The following is a 15,652-nucleotide window of genomic DNA, read 5'->3' on the forward strand; positions in this document are numbered from 1 at the left end:
GGAAGGAAGGAAAGAAGGAAGGAAGGAAGGAAGGAAGGAAGGAAGGAAAACGGAATATTAGATTTTAAAAAAGAATAAAGATCAAATGATGACTGGTTCATTCTACCTCCACTTTGAGGAAGAATCGCAGGTGAAAAAAACAATTGCCTGACTCTCAGCTCATAGTTCTTCCTTTGGGCCCTTGCTGCTCAAAGTGTTGTCCATGGACTGGCAGCATCAGCTTCACCCACAACTTGTTAGAAATTCAGAATTTGAGGCCCTCCCACTGACCCACTGAATCAGAATCAGCATTCTAACCCAAACTAACAATTTAACACCCATGATTTGTGCACACATTGAAGGTTGAGAAGTGCTATACTTGTGATTGACAATCTCAGCTGCACATTAGAATCGCCAGGGAATTTATACAAATCTAATTGCCTCCGTATAGCTTAGCGGTTAAAAGCACAAGTCCCGAATCTAATTTCCAGGTTCTCTAGTTTATTAGCTGCATGACTTCGGGCTAGGTTCATGACCTTTTGGTGCCTTGGTTTTGGTGTCTTGGTAGGCAGCTATGCACATGGTTCCCAGCGGTTCCTGTTTCCTGGTATTCACACACTTGCGTGATCCCCTCCCCCTTGACTGTGGGCTGAACCTGTGGTTTGCTTCTAATAAATAGAATACAGCAGGAGAGATAGGAAGTCATTTCCAAGATGAGGTAAGAAAGGACTGTGACTTCCATCTTGCTCACATCCTCTCTCTGACTCTTCTCATTTGCCTACTTTGATAAAGGAAATCGCCGTGATGTGAGCTGCCCTATAGAGACCCATGTGCCAAGGAACTGAGGCCCTGAGTCCAACAGCCACAAGGAACTAAATCCTTCCAATAGCTAGTGACTTAACTCATATATGAGTCTTCCCCGTGTCTAACCTTTAGATCACTGCAGCTCTGGTTGACGACTTGATTACAGATTTAAGAGAGACCCTGAGTTCAAGGGCCAGCTGAGCCACATCTGAATGCTTGATCCACAAAAACTCTGAGAAAATAAATATTGCTTTGAGCCACTGAATTTTGGCTGCACAGTAACAGAAAACTAATGCAATCTATAAAATAACTGATAGTAGCACCCGCTGCATAGAGTTATTGCAAGATTAAATAATTCCCAAAAAGTGCTTAGAATAGGACCTGGCGTATCCTAAGCATTATTCACATTTTATTATTAGATATTATTAGAAAGCATTAATGCTCTTGACACCTACTAAAGAATGTGAGTACTTTCTCTATTACCAAGTGGCCCCAGCCTCCTCTGCTTCCTGAAAGTTTCTCTACCTTCCTTGTCAATTGACTGCCACTTCAAGTTGGTTTCAGTGTGTCTGCTTCTGGCAGTTCATCCTCATCCTGAAAAAACTATTTAAAAAATCAGCTATTTCTAATCTGCTGTAGACTGGGAACATTGGTAAATAAACTTGTTTTAATTGTGACTAAACTAAAAGTAAATAGGCTCTGATTTAGGGTCTCAGGAGTTCTCCAATGAGTATAATTAAAGGCTGTTTTTGTGTTGTTCTTCAATACAAGGGGTTTGTTACCGTCATTTTTGATGCACTTGTGGCTTCTAGTTTCTTGGCTATTTTCTACTCTGTTGAAGTCACTAGCTTTAGGAGACCTCTCTGAATTTCTACCATGCACTGAATATATTCTACATCAACTATGTCATTTATCACACTTCCGATTCTATTCATCCCTAAGCTCAAATTTCTCTATCCAGAATTAATTTATTTCAGTCAAAAAATATTCTTTGTTTTTAATGCTTCAGTTTAATCAAGTTTAATTTCTGTCATTTGCTATCAAGAGTCCTAACTTATACAGGGATTAAGGGAGATTAGCTTGAGGAAGAAAAGATTCAATGAAGATTAGAAGATACATTTCGATGTAAATGTGTGTGGGAGAAGAAGGGGGATTGGAAGATGGTTTAAGGCAGAAGGAACATCTAGTGTGACTTCTCCAAGGTGGGAGGGAGCAAGGCAAGTTCGAGGAACAGAAGGAAAATCTGTGTGGCTGGAATGCAATGCATAAGGCAGAAAGTACAATGAAAGTGTCAGGAGCCATAGCATCCTGGCCTTACACACTGGCAAGGAGTTTGGGTTTCAGTCTAAGGGCAAAGACACAACACTCATGGACTTTAAGTCAGAGTTTAGCAAACTACAGCCCTGAGGCAAATCTGGCCCTCTGCCTGTTTTGGTAAATACATTTGTATTAGAACATAGTGACGGCAATTCATTTACACAATGGCAGAGGTAAGTAATTGAAACAGAGATCCCATAGCCTGCAATAAGCCTAGAATATTTACTATTTGAGCCTCTACAGAAAGAGTCGTGGACCCTTGTTTTACACTCGTTTGGTTCCGTGATCAGACATACACTCTATGCCGATTCTGGCTGCTGGTGGAGAACGCATAAGGGCAGCATTCTCCACCATGTTTCCCTTCCTTTACACCCAGTAAGGGCTAGAGCATAGTGAATATCCTTGCGTAAGAAAGAGTGGGGGTGGGGAATGCAGTTAGCATTAATATGATGGCTAGATGAGGGCCAGGGGAGGGAGGGAGCAATTGGGGGGATCGTTTTATGAACTATATAGATGTCTAACCAATGTACTGTACACTCAAAACTAATTTAAATAAATAAATTTTAAAAAAAGAAAAAGAAAGAGGAGGGGGAAGACAAAGGAGAGGCCAATGGCCAATGGTCTGGATGATCCCCAGACAGGTAAATCGGATGCTATAGGAGCTGGTCACATTTTTAACAAACAAAGAACATTTTAGAGAATAAGAGAGAAGAAATAGAAACACATTTTTTTTTTCTCTCTTTGGTATATCAGAAAATGTGGGAGCAAGTACATGAATTTAGATTGGGTTAGTAGTTTAAAACAAAACAAAAACAAAAACAAAAACAAAGCCACTCCTCCCGGTCTGACATCTGTATGACACCTCTGCCCACGGACAATTCCTGGAGTGGTGAAACCTGAGAACATTACTCTTATGTAATCAAAGGGAGGAAAACACCAAGATGAGAAAAGACTACACTGGTTTCAAAATGCACAGTTGCTTAGATCTTTCTTGGGTTTACTTAGGAGCAGCATTTGCTAGTAAAACAATAATTATTCTCTAACTTTGGTTGGGAGTAGGGAGGGTAAGATAGAAAATATGAAGCCAAGGGAAGTTGCTGCTTCAGGATAGCTGGCAGAGACCCAAAGTACAAAGTTGTCTACACACTCTCGAATCAGTGTGAGACTTGAAAGAGAACTATGTGCTGGCAACACGGGCTGGCCCGCCTTGCCAGAGCGGAATTAAAACCATACCTCTACCTCATGCAGACATCACCCACTGGAAGGATGTTCTCATAAATCCCAGCCTTGGAGCCCATCTCCTGAGCAACCCCCTCCCCGTTCCCCTTCTCGTTCACTCCTCAAACCAGAGGAACTTAATAAAAACAGAAGGAACGCATCTCTCCAGAGCTTCTCTGAGCTGAAAGAAGGGGGAAAGAAAAATACACAGAGGATGAAGAGGACCACTCTGGTCACTTCTGATCAGGTCCCAAGGGATTCCACCATTGTGGCCCGTTTGATCTGGGCCACACTGTGGGGTGCAAAGTCCATGGATGCTGGGAGTAGACTCCACAGTGCCTACAGCCACAGGAGACCCCAGATCTGACTGCCCTTTCCCTGAGCTACTCTTCCCAGTACAAAGCCAAGGAATTCCAGGTTGATTGATGAAACTCTGACCTCATTCCAGAGAAACTCCCAAATTACCCCAGAGAGAACACAAATAACTATACCTTGTACTTGCATTGAAAACCAAGGATGAATCACAGCTACAGAAGGGAAGGGCAGAAAGGAGTTTTTGTCCTGGGACAGATCCCGCTGTTTCCTCTGGGAGGCCCTGAACTTGATATGCAAGGCTCTCCTTAAATTCGACTCAACTCTCCCAACTTTTTCCCTCTCACGCTGTACACAAACACTGTCAGACGGATTTGTCCCACGTTCATGTCACAGGCACCCTGGCTCCTATCACTGCACCAGCTAGAATGTACTTCACCCTCATCCGGTCCTGCCACATCCAGGAAAACACTTTAGTGGAAAGCAGAAAGTACTGATATACCCAAAAAGAGAAAGAGACCCTACATAAAGCTAGAACTAGCTTTCAAGACGGCGGGCGACCAGAAATTTCATGTGGTAAATATAGTGGGGTATTTTTTGCCAAAGCACTTTTGCCTTGTGTGTTATCTCAAAAGAAACATACTGTTAAGTCTCTTTTCTCAGTCCACCTATCATGGTAGAAATTGGTGGTCTTTTCTATACATTTTTTAATTTATCTTCTTCCTGGTAATACCATTCTGCCACAAAGGTAGTAAAAGAAGAAGGTTGTTTCTAAAATGTAGCTGCATGTCAAGATTTAGGACAGTATTTTAGTTCGCTCCAAAGTTCAAAGATAAATTGGCTTATTTAATAAAAATTAAACCTTAGTTGGGAAAATTCGGGTGATACGCTATTTGGAGTGTCTCCACCAAAAGAAAATAGAGTCCAGAAAATTTCTCTGTTGACATATATGTATTCGTCTGATTGAACTTTCTATAAAGTTAACGTTCCAATTGGAGTTCTGGTTAGAGTTCAACTGAGAAAGACAAAAGTAACTTTATAACATTAGCCCTGGATTGGCAACATTCACGACCAATAAGAAATGTTGTTTGAAGCAAGTACTTAGGCCTTCTTTGTGATCAGTTGTGAGCACCGCTCCCTCCTTCCCTTCTGAAATACGATCTTCTCTTGAGTTCCACCTCCTAGAGTTCCTTCTACCATTCTGGCCTCTTCTTATTCTACTGTGTAGGTTCATTCGCTTCTATCCAACCATTAAACAACTCTGCTCTGGGCCAAGCCAAGGTTTGCCAGCAGCCACCAGAAGCCCAAAGAGAGACATGGAGTGGATTCTCCCTCGGAGCATCTAGAGGGAACCAACTCTGCCAACACCTGGATTTCGGAATTCCAGCCTCCAGAACTGTGAGAGAATACATTTCTGTTATTTAAACTGCCAAGTTTGTGGTAATTTGTTATGGCAGCTCTAAAAAATTAATACAGCACCCAAACATGTCTCTAAGCTCTCTGGCCTCTCTCTCTCGGTTCCAGACAAATATCTATAACTGCCAACCTTACATCTCAGAGGAACCTAAACTCAACACGTCCCTGAATTAATGCAACATCTTAGCTACCTGTATTAGTCTGGGTTTTCCAGAGAAACAGAACCAATAGAATGTGTGTGTGTAGTTATATATATAGTTATATATCAGAGGACATTTGTTATAGGAATTGCCTCATGTGGTTTTGGAAGCTGAGAAGACCCACAGTCTGCTCTCTGCAAGCTGGAGAATGAGGAACGCCGATGGTATAATTGAGTCTGAATCCAGAGCCCTGAGAACTGTGGGGTCACTGGTATAAGTGCCAGAGTCCGAAGGCATCAGAACCAAGAGCTTTGATGTTCAAGGTCAGGAGAAGATGGACATCCCAGCTCAAGAAGAGAGAATTTGCCCTTCCTCACATTTTTGTTCTATTTGGGCCCTCAAAAGATTGGATGATGCCCACCCACATTGATGGAGACAGATCTCTTTACTTAGTCTACTGAAACAAATGCTAATCTTTTCCAGATACATCCTCACAGACATACCCAGAAATAATGTTTCACTGGCTATCTGAGCATCCCTTAGTCCAGTCAAGTTGATACTTAAAATTAATCATCGTAAGTCCACTCCTTGTCAACTCGACATCTCATGCATCTCTTTAACCCATACTTAATCTCCAAACAAGGACATGAACAAGGTCATAATTCTGCCTAACATGATACAACTATCCTGCGTACAACCAAAAAGGCACGAACCCCTTCCTCAGAAGAGGAAGTAAGTCCTTGAGTGATGTTTACTCTGCTCCTTGATATCCTATCATTTAAATACTGTGGTATAAAGTCAATGCATCTTATGTTACATGACAAGGGGATAAGAGAAGAAAGAAAACAAAGGTATTTGCTTAATATGTGTATATAGACACACGAATGTGTTTATAACAAAATAAAGAGGAAAAACTCACGACAATCACAGTCCTTGTTTCTGTAATGGTCACATGATCATAGCTGGCCTTTATAACTACCCTTTTCTACTCTGCATTCTGTATTCTCTTTGCCTCCAGCTGGTCATGTTTCCTTACCGGGTGGCGTGACCCAAACCTTCATTCCCAAAGAACACGGTCATTAGAAGTCCTGCCTGGATTGGATTGTTGTAGTTTTCTATTAACCTCAATCATAGAGGATGATAGTACTCAGAGACGCCCTCAGGAACTTCCTGTATTACAGGTACACTCTTCCTTACCTCCATTGTGGAGTAGTAGTCCAATTTCTCCTTGATAATTGGGATCAATCGCCAAATCAGCACAGTAACTCCCTTCCCTGCCTGTTGATTCAGAGGTATGAGGAGTCCAAAGTGGCCAGGCAGTAGTATTAGCTTCCTGTTCAATGGAATCATTGTTGTACCTCTTAATGGAAGCATTCCTCCCTCTGCAACTAAGACCGATAGGCCAGCAAAGCATAAAGTAAGTCACAAGAACAGGAATCAAAAGTTTTTCTAGTGGGTTACTCGGGGTAATAGTGAGTGATGTCACTCCTATTTCCACCCCTTCATTACTGGACTCGTGAATCATGGCTATAGTAGAAACAGCACTATATATTCAATGCTGACTCAGAGCCTGTGCAGCCTTCTGGAGAACCTGTCCCAGCCCTCCAAGGCATCGCCACCTAGCCTGCACTGTAACCGCATCTTCAAAAGGCTATTCCTCCATTCTGCCAAGCCAGCTGCTTCGGGACTGTGGGGAACACAGTAAGACCAGTGGAGTCCATGAACATGGGCTCATTGTCGCACTTCTTTTGCTGTGAAAAGAGCTCCTTGAGCCAAAGCGATGCTGTGGAATACTGTGATGATGGCCAAGGCATTCTGCGAGTCCACGGATAGTAGTTTTAGCAGAAGCGTTATGTGCAGGAAAGAAAAATCCTTATACAGAGTGTCTATTCCAGTAAGGACAAATGCAGCCCCTTCCATGATGGAAGCAGTCCAAGGTAACCGACCTGCCACCCAGGTGACTGACGCTCTGCTGAGGGCTCATGCTTCCTGTCTACTCTCAGAAGGTCATCTCACAACCAAAGACTCTGCCAATAAAATGGCAATAACGTTATGCTCTCCCTCACAGCAGTGACCATGGTGTTTTGTTGTTGTTGTTATTGTTTTTCTGTATCTTTGAGATCTATTTTAGAGCCAGTCTCATAGTAAAGGCTTGTAAGTGTTTATTGATGGCATGTTTGGATGTCTTTTAATACCAGTTAACAACACAGCTGTCCTGCAGAGAGCCCTCAAAAAGTATTGTCACTTGACAAAGATTTTAACTTAGGGCTGCAGTCAACATGTAATATTATTCCTATGTGGTATTTCGAGCTTCCAACAGCCAAATTTCCTGATTTTCCTCTAGGGAGTTTCTCCTCCCCTACTCTCACTCTTTGTGCTTTGGATGGAATATGGGAGTGGGTGTCCACCCCTGGCTATAATATTGACCTGTGACCCAAATCTGGATGATCAAAACATCACACCCTACTGGACATATTGAGTGGCACTATGATAGGCAATAGGCATGTGATCCAATCCATGGCAATCGGTTCAATGAAAGCTAATTGTGAGACTCTGGTTTGAATAGCTATTAAAGAGTTGACGAGAGCTGGACTTTTTCCCACTGGTCTTGGGGAAGTGAGGTTGCAAGCCAGGAGTGGCCTGACGTCATCAGAGGAAAAGGACTCTGACAATGACGTGAACCCAAAGGAAGATGAACCAAGAGAAGGAAAAGACCAGGCCTTGATGACATTTTCGGAGCCTCTAGATCTAGCTATACTTGAACTCATCTTGCCCAGAGCTTTTGTCATGTGACATTATAAACTATTTTTTTTTTTTTTTTTAATTAAACTAGCTTGAGATGGGTTTTCTGTCCCTGGTAGCAAAGAGGGCTGTGACAAAACTCTATCTTCTGAACACATCTCAATTTTTTGATGCTTTGAACCTGAGAATTCCAGCTTCAGTTTATTACACTGAGCAATTAATGATGCAAGTCTCAGGACACTGAAGCAGTGATAAACTTATGAAGGCCCCTAGCGTGACGTGAGGATCTAGACAGCTTTACAGTACAGGAACTATAGTGATATCTGTGAAACTTTTAAGGACTCAAAGGGTTGAAATTAATTGTATCTTAAATTCAAACATCTTTGAAGAGACGTCACATTTAATTGGAAGTAGAATGCATACAGTCACCCCTGCTTCCATTGTAACACCAAATTAGTCCCCATTAATGGGTCCCCATTTATTTTCAATCACTTGTTGCTATTAAATATCTGTACTGGCATTTTAGTCAGGAAGACATTAGCTGAGCCTAATTGCTCAGACTCTATTGAGCAGACAGCCTGTGCTATGAGATAGCTCTGAAAAGTAAACAATAGAAGGCTTAACATGCAACCCTAGGAATGTCAGGTATGTAGTCATAAAATCTAATAATTTCAGCACAGGGAGCGCCTTAGATGAGCCGCCAATCTTCTCTGTGCCCTGAAACATGAAATGCCCTCAGACCCAACTAATGAAAGGCTAACCTCATTGCCAACTGTTAAAAAGTATTCTTGAAAAGACAAAAATCATGATTCTGATACGAATATAAAATGAATACGTCCAAGATTCCATTTTATTCATCAATTAATAAGGAACCCTAAGGTGTTCAAAGGAGAAGTCAAAGAACAGACACATATGTAGGCAATCAGGAGAGCTGATTGCATTTCAGAAATGCTGAAACGCGTTTGTTAATAGATGCAGGACTGGGTTCCTCCACCAAACGTTCATTTGCACTGAATGTGGACCAGGATTCTTTACATGATTATGGTTATTTTTTCAACTTACAGAGTTATGAAATAGTTCAAAGACAATAAAAGGTACAGAGCACTAGAAAATTAAAGAACCCAAATTAAAGGAGACTGGCCAGCATTCCATATGATATCCAGTAATTTCTTTCTCTCTTCACCAAAGATGTATGCAATTTTTCCTCTCAGTATATAATGTTTTCACTAATCAAATATATATTACCCATGTCATTTGAGCATTTTTGTGGTTTTTGAAAAAATCTCACTGAGCCTCAGTTTCCTTACTTGAAAAGAAGAAATTGTAATATTTGTTTTGTAGAGTGCGGTGAAGATTAAACGCAACAATGTCTGGGAAATACCCTAGGACTGCACTAGACACCTAGTAGGTTAGGGAAGAATTTGTGCTTCAGTAGAAAACTATGCACTGTCTAGAGCACATCCTTCTGGGTCATATGATTCTGATTCTTTGGTGGCTCTGCAACTTTCATGGCCTTTGAGTATTTTTATGATTATAAATCATAGGTAACTGATAGCAATGCAAGTAATTTTTGTCTATAGACATGCAAATAAATTCTGTCTGGCAGAGGGATAACCTGCTCCCTCCTTTAAAAAAGGTGGTTTTGCAGTCATTTGCAAATTCATTATTTCTACTCTATAAAAGTCTGCATTTTGACTTCTCCTTTAAATCAACCGTAACATCCATCAAAAACTGTCTCCTCGAATATCACCAGCGCAATTCTTGGTAAGACAAAGCTGAGTTTATTGTTTACTGCAGTGAAGGAAAATACTACCTGGCAAAGCTGTCTGGGAGGGAGGAAGGGAAAGTCGGAATTTACTAAGAATCAGAAGCTTGATGTAAGATGGGTTTTCAAAGTAGGGCTTTGATTAGGGTTGGGTAAGGACCATGTACCAAGTCAAGGATTGCTGGACAGATTCATTATTTGCACAGTTTCTTTGCCACTGTGAGGACATCAGCCTTGCAGCTGAGGAAGGCTTTTATCCATGCAGAAAGCATACATACAACAAGAACATATTGATCAGCCATACTAAGTGACAGTTGAATGAAGTCCAGCTTAAATGCACCATGGAGAATGAAGGGATGCAAAAACTGAAAAATGAGGTTTGCCAGGGAGCTTGGAAAAACCAAGAGGCCCTCTTAGGTTTCCCCTAGACCTCACTATTTGTTTGATTTACAACCATCGTTTACCAGTCTTAGTTTCTCTCATTTAGGAGCAGACTGGCACCATGTTACAAGGGTATCGGGATGGCAAAACTCTGGTAATGGGGGTCATCTCTGCAGAAGCCCAATGGACTTCATCCACATATGCTACAATTTGTATAGATTTTGCTCCTGCCTTTGCATGAAAGTCAGCTAAGCCATTTCCCTTACAGGCAGTCCTTTCAGTGTGAGCTTCAATTTTGACAACAGACAATATTTAATGCCAGGACATAGCAGACTTCCAGGAATTTCACACAATTTCTGGAATACTTATAACATACACCTATATAGATACAACATAAAAAAGGCTTAATGTTTGGACATTTGGCTAAATAGGATCACAGATTATTATGAAATAATACTTAATTATCTTTTTGGCCAAAGTAACAATAAAAGATTTCAAAGACAAATACAGCAGAAGTTTAGCTCTTACTATTGAGAAGATTCAGTTTTCTTAAGTAATCAAAGACCTCAGTGACATAAAGCACAGAAAATTATTTTGATAAAACACAGAATCTTTGCTTTGTTGGCAGAAAACTTTTCATAATATCTTATCAGGAGTAGACCAACAGTCCAAGAAAACTTTGTCCTTTTAGCAGATGAAAGAATATTAAGTTTTAGTACACTATTGATATTAAAGCTTACATAAAAACAAAAAAAACACTTTTAACAAATTCATCCAATCTTATTCAACTTGATCACACACAAAAAATTTTTTCTCGAGATTTCTTTTTCATAAACTTTCTACAATGTTCTGTGTCCATTTTAGTTCTTATTCTCTTGCCCATTCTGAAAAAACCAGGACAAAATTAATTTGTTTCCCTTAACAAAAACGCATATCCATACTTCATACTTTATACCTTTTTTTAAAGCCAAAACACATTCTACTTTTCTTATATAAGTTGTTTCCCTTATTATTTTTTTGTAGTTTTAATTAAATATTTAGAATTCTTAACCTTTAGCACCTTTGATTTCTGGTAAAAATTAAGAAGTAAGCAATTGTGAACTGCCTGATACACCAGCATTCTTTAGATTGATAAATTTATAAATGCATTCCATGATTTTTAGAAATATATGCTTTTCTGTAGTACAATCTTTCGATGGGGCACAAGACATGTTTACTAACATAGATTTCTTTAGTTACTCTGTAATATAAAGGCAGAAGTGGATAAACCTATGTTGAGTAATTAATATTTTATTATTTTATCTTATTTGGAAATGATCTAGCTATTCGATGACTATTCATCATTTAATTTAGCTAGCGAAAAACTTTAAAGTTTCAAGTTACCAAAGAGATTTAGGAAATCATTTTCAAGTGCACATAAAATATAATTAATGCTAACAAGTTCAACTAAAAAATTTATTTTCTTTATATCTATTTAATTGATCTTAACAATTATATCTAGAGTACCTACAAAAACTTCATTAGGCATTACAAAATATCAGTCATCATCTTAAGTTATTTTTTCTTGATGACAAACTTATTTAACCAATAAAGCCAGGTAAAATAAAAGTATTATATTTAATTATCATAACTCTAAAGACATGCCTGTTTTAATTAGACCAACAAATTTAAATTAGCTTTAATACTGAATATTTTCCTCAGATTCCATGAACCTGAAAAGCATTTGGGTTAGTTTCTGTTATATTTTTGAGAATTTTTATACAAGCACTTGTTTATTTAAGCCAATTAAATAGAGCTCTTTTACAAATTAGCAATGCCATCCAGAAGTAGAAAATATCACACAACACCTAGAAACATACAGACAGACACAAACAGAGATCTATCTCTTTGCCTTCATTTTAAAATTACTGCCATGAGACAGGTATGTTAATGTCAAAGTTCACTAGTTACAAAAGAACAGTTGGAATGAGTTAAGTTTGTCTGCTCAGATAGCTAAAACTTTTTCTTATTAATATTTTTGGTGAAGACAATTAATATCTGTATTTGTCCTCGGCAAGGGAGCCTTTGAGCCAGAGCAGCAGTCTGTGCTTTCAAAAAAACTCTCATTTCCTATTTTTCTTCTTCAATCTTAGGAATTGGAGATGATAAACATAGGTGGGCTTTGAACTACTTCTGGAGCTGCAGTTATGGTTTTGCAAAGATATGTAAGATAAGAACAACTGCTCTCAATTCCCAAAGAATTGGGTTGTAACTTAAGTGATATCATAGGTTACTCTACTCTTGTCCAACTACATCATCCCTAATTTGCTTCTTTCCCTTTGGGTACCTAGTTCTATTTCTGATCATAGTTATTAAATCCTTTCAAGTATTTTGTCAGGTTTCAGCTGGGACAAACAGTAAATATTTCTGGCAGTATTAAACAATTCCGTGGACTCAAGAGGGTGCAAAGGTTACTAACTTCCAGAGTTATCCCCTCTGATAGCCAAAAGAGAAACTGACAGCCTGCCTGTCCTGGGCAGGCAGAAAGCCAAGAGCCAAGCCCTTAGGAGGATAGGCAATAGCAATTCCTGAGCAGGGGGGAAAGGATCAGTCATAACCAACTGGTTTGGATTTGCGAAGGAAAGGACCATGAAATTTTATTTCCCTCTCTCACTGGGCTCAGGAGGTAATCCATTTGCAAAAACTGTTGAGGATCCTCCCTTGGTTAAAGAACTCTAATAGACCCCTAAGATTGGCCTTAGACCAGGGAGAGAGAGATATCTGAGGACAAGAGCCTCTAAGGGAGAATATCAGTCTTACAGTCTTCTATTTTGGTACCTTTTATCTCTTTAATTTTTCATTAGCCTTTTGCAGCAAATCTTTCAATGAAGCTCTTTTGAAATTTTCAAAGTCTTTCATACCAATTAAAATTAGGTATCTCGTTCTGTTTATTTGATTTGTAAGCCCTTGCTCTTCGGTGCACTTTTAAATGATCTAATCTAACTGGAATGTTCCTCATCATTGCCATTGTAATTTTAGGTTATAATTTCCTTGGAGGCTGACAGCATTTTGATATGACCCTAGCCAGAAATGGAGGTCAGCTCACATTTCTGTCTGGCCTTATTTTGGAGCTTCCAACCTCACGGTTATCCAGTCGAGTTTTTAAGACATAAAATTTTTAGGTTGTCTTTAATAAAGTTTTACCATTTTTTTCCTTTTTCTTAAGTGCAGAACAATTTTACTTCTAATGTCCTGATATTTTTATAATACCCGCAAATAACTGAAGGCAAATAGGAAGGGGTATGAGTGAACTTTGATTTTTGTTCTCATTTCTGTCCTTCCATCTTATTAAGGGAATCTTAATGACTAACCATTAAAACAAGATGAGAGCTCTGTAAAAAAAAAAAAAAAATGTTTTCCTTCTTTTCAATTTAAAAGTTTTTCCAATATAAAGGATCCATCATCTGGCCTGGACAAGTAGGATCTTAATAGTGACTCAGATCAATAAGCCTTTTTATGGTTTCACCAAAGACAAAACACAGACCTAGAAAATTCACTTCCAGAGTTAGAAATAGCCGTTCCAAAATACAGAGAATTACGTGTTTTCCCCCTTTTTAAACAGAATAGGGTGTTTAGATTCCCTAAGCGTGGAGCCACAGCCTACTCGGCTGCCCACCAGATGCATATATATCCTCCAGCTGGCAGAAAACAAGAACTAAGGGGCCCCGTTTTAACCATCTTTAGGAGAAAATGGATAGACGCAGAAAACTCTTGAGACCTTGGCACTGTCAGCCATAAAGACGAAAAGGTGCCACTTACCAGTCACGAGCTCCAGATAAAATCTTGTGTTTCTGTCCTACTGGATATAACCACCCAGAATCCTCAGTCTATTTGATTGCCCACCAAGGTGCACCCTGGCAAGTGTGCCCTCCAGATGGTGGAGGCCAGAGAGAAAATATTTTCACTGGTCACAAAGGCTAAGTTCTCAGGACATTTAACAAGACAAAAAGGGGGAGACACCAGACAGAGACAGAGAAAAAAACAGAGACAGACCAAAACAGAATTAACAACACCCGTGAGTACTCATACCAAATAACCAAAGACACTAGTTCCACAAATATTTTATTCTGCTAATCTAAATTTAGAAAAGGGAAGAAAACCACTCTGCTTCTACCGAACTCTTCGGGCAGAGTTCCAGGAGACTGAATTTGCAAGAATTCTTACCTTTTTTCATCGGCTCATGTTAGCGGTCCCAGGATCTTTCTACCACAGCAGCTTCGAGGTGAGCAGTGTCTAGCCGGTGATGTATTCTGCTCACAGGAAGAATCGTTCCTCTACCTTTCTATGTTCTTTTGGCTGGTCTAGTAATTAAATCAACATGAGACAGATTAGCAAGAGAAAGTGGCCAACTTCAATTACATACCTACATATGGAGCCCCCCATAAGTAAGAGGTTCAGAGACAGAAAGTTAAGATGAGGTGTATGTGGCATTCGGAGCTCAGGATGAGGTAAAATGCCTTAGGACTTCAGAGTTAGGGAAGGTCATTTGCAGGATGATAAGAAATGTCCAGTAATTACAAGTTTGCCCTACCCTATAGATAGGTCGTAAAAGTTTTTTCTGGTGATGACTCTTAGTATGGGCAAGGTTCCAAATTTGAATTCTTTCAGGGAGAAGGAAAAGTTTCTCCTGAGGCCTTGACTGCCTTCACCTCAAAATAATTCACATGCCAAAGTGGCACATCTTGGGGAGACCTGTTCTGAACCCCTTCACAGTATTCTATCTTACTTAGAAATTATCTAGCCATCCAATGAAAATTCATTAATTAACTCAATTTACTATCAGTCCTAAAGATCTTGGAAATGAATCTTTTAGCTGACATGCTACAAAATATAGTAACCGTTGAAATTAAATTTTTAAAATAAGTCAGCACAATTTTTTATTTTTCATAACTATAAACACTAAATATAAGAAATACTAGTTTATTTGATCAGTAAACCTGTGTAAGTTTAAGAACATACCCAAGAAAGATAAATTCATTAGCTTCTATTATACTTTACTATGCTAAATCAGAGAAAACGTAATTTTTTTTATTAAATCAAAAATAACAAACTAGTCTGGTGTACAAAATTTTACCTAAAATATCTGAACTTGGGACTCTTAAATCATTTGAGTTGTTTCTAGCAGAATATTTTTTTAACATATTGAAAGTATTAGTCTGATTTTCTTAATTTCTGAGATTTTTTTGAATATTCAATGAATATAAGCGTTTATTTGAAATAAATCAGAAGAGTTCCTTTAATCTTTAGAGAAATTTCTGCTCAACAGATCCCTCCTGGTGCCTCATCAATCAATCATTTTACTTTTTACATAGTTCTGCTGTTTTCTTAGCCAAGACAGGGCAGTTCTTTTCCATTGTCTTTTGTCTTTACAATACCTGTAAGCTGTCTTTATAAAAGACTCCCTCCTTTGGAATTGAATAACTGAGATGAGAGAGAGCATCTACACGTTTTTATCTGCAAGGCCATAAATTCATGTAGATTTCTGCTTTGTTTTTATCCTAAGCTATTTCCAAATGCTCGGCAGGTGTTGGAGTTCTGG

General features: G+C 39.1%; 1 long non-coding RNA gene across 8 annotated transcripts in view; it reads right to left on the reverse strand.

Moving 5' to 3' along the window:
• LOC107195859 overlaps nucleotides 1–15,652 on the reverse strand; it is a 120,542-nt gene that overhangs the window by 77,485 nt on the left and 27,405 nt on the right. For 6 of the 8 annotated variants that reach the window (XR_003047117.1, XR_003047118.1, XR_003047113.1 and 3 more), the window contains exon 2: nucleotides 14,278–14,414. This is a non-coding gene — a long non-coding RNA (uncharacterized LOC107195859). Of the gene's footprint in view, nucleotides 1–6,383; nucleotides 6,664–14,277; nucleotides 14,415–15,652 lie in introns of those variants that run through there. The other 2 variants (XR_001517136.2, XR_003047116.1) reach the window with 1 other exon arrangement.

The sequence above is a fragment of the Pteropus alecto genome, unplaced genomic scaffold (assembly GCF_000325575.1).
Source record: "Pteropus alecto unplaced genomic scaffold, ASM32557v1 scaffold94, whole genome shotgun sequence".
NCBI classification, from domain to species: Eukaryota; Metazoa; Chordata; class Mammalia; order Chiroptera; family Pteropodidae; genus Pteropus; species Pteropus alecto.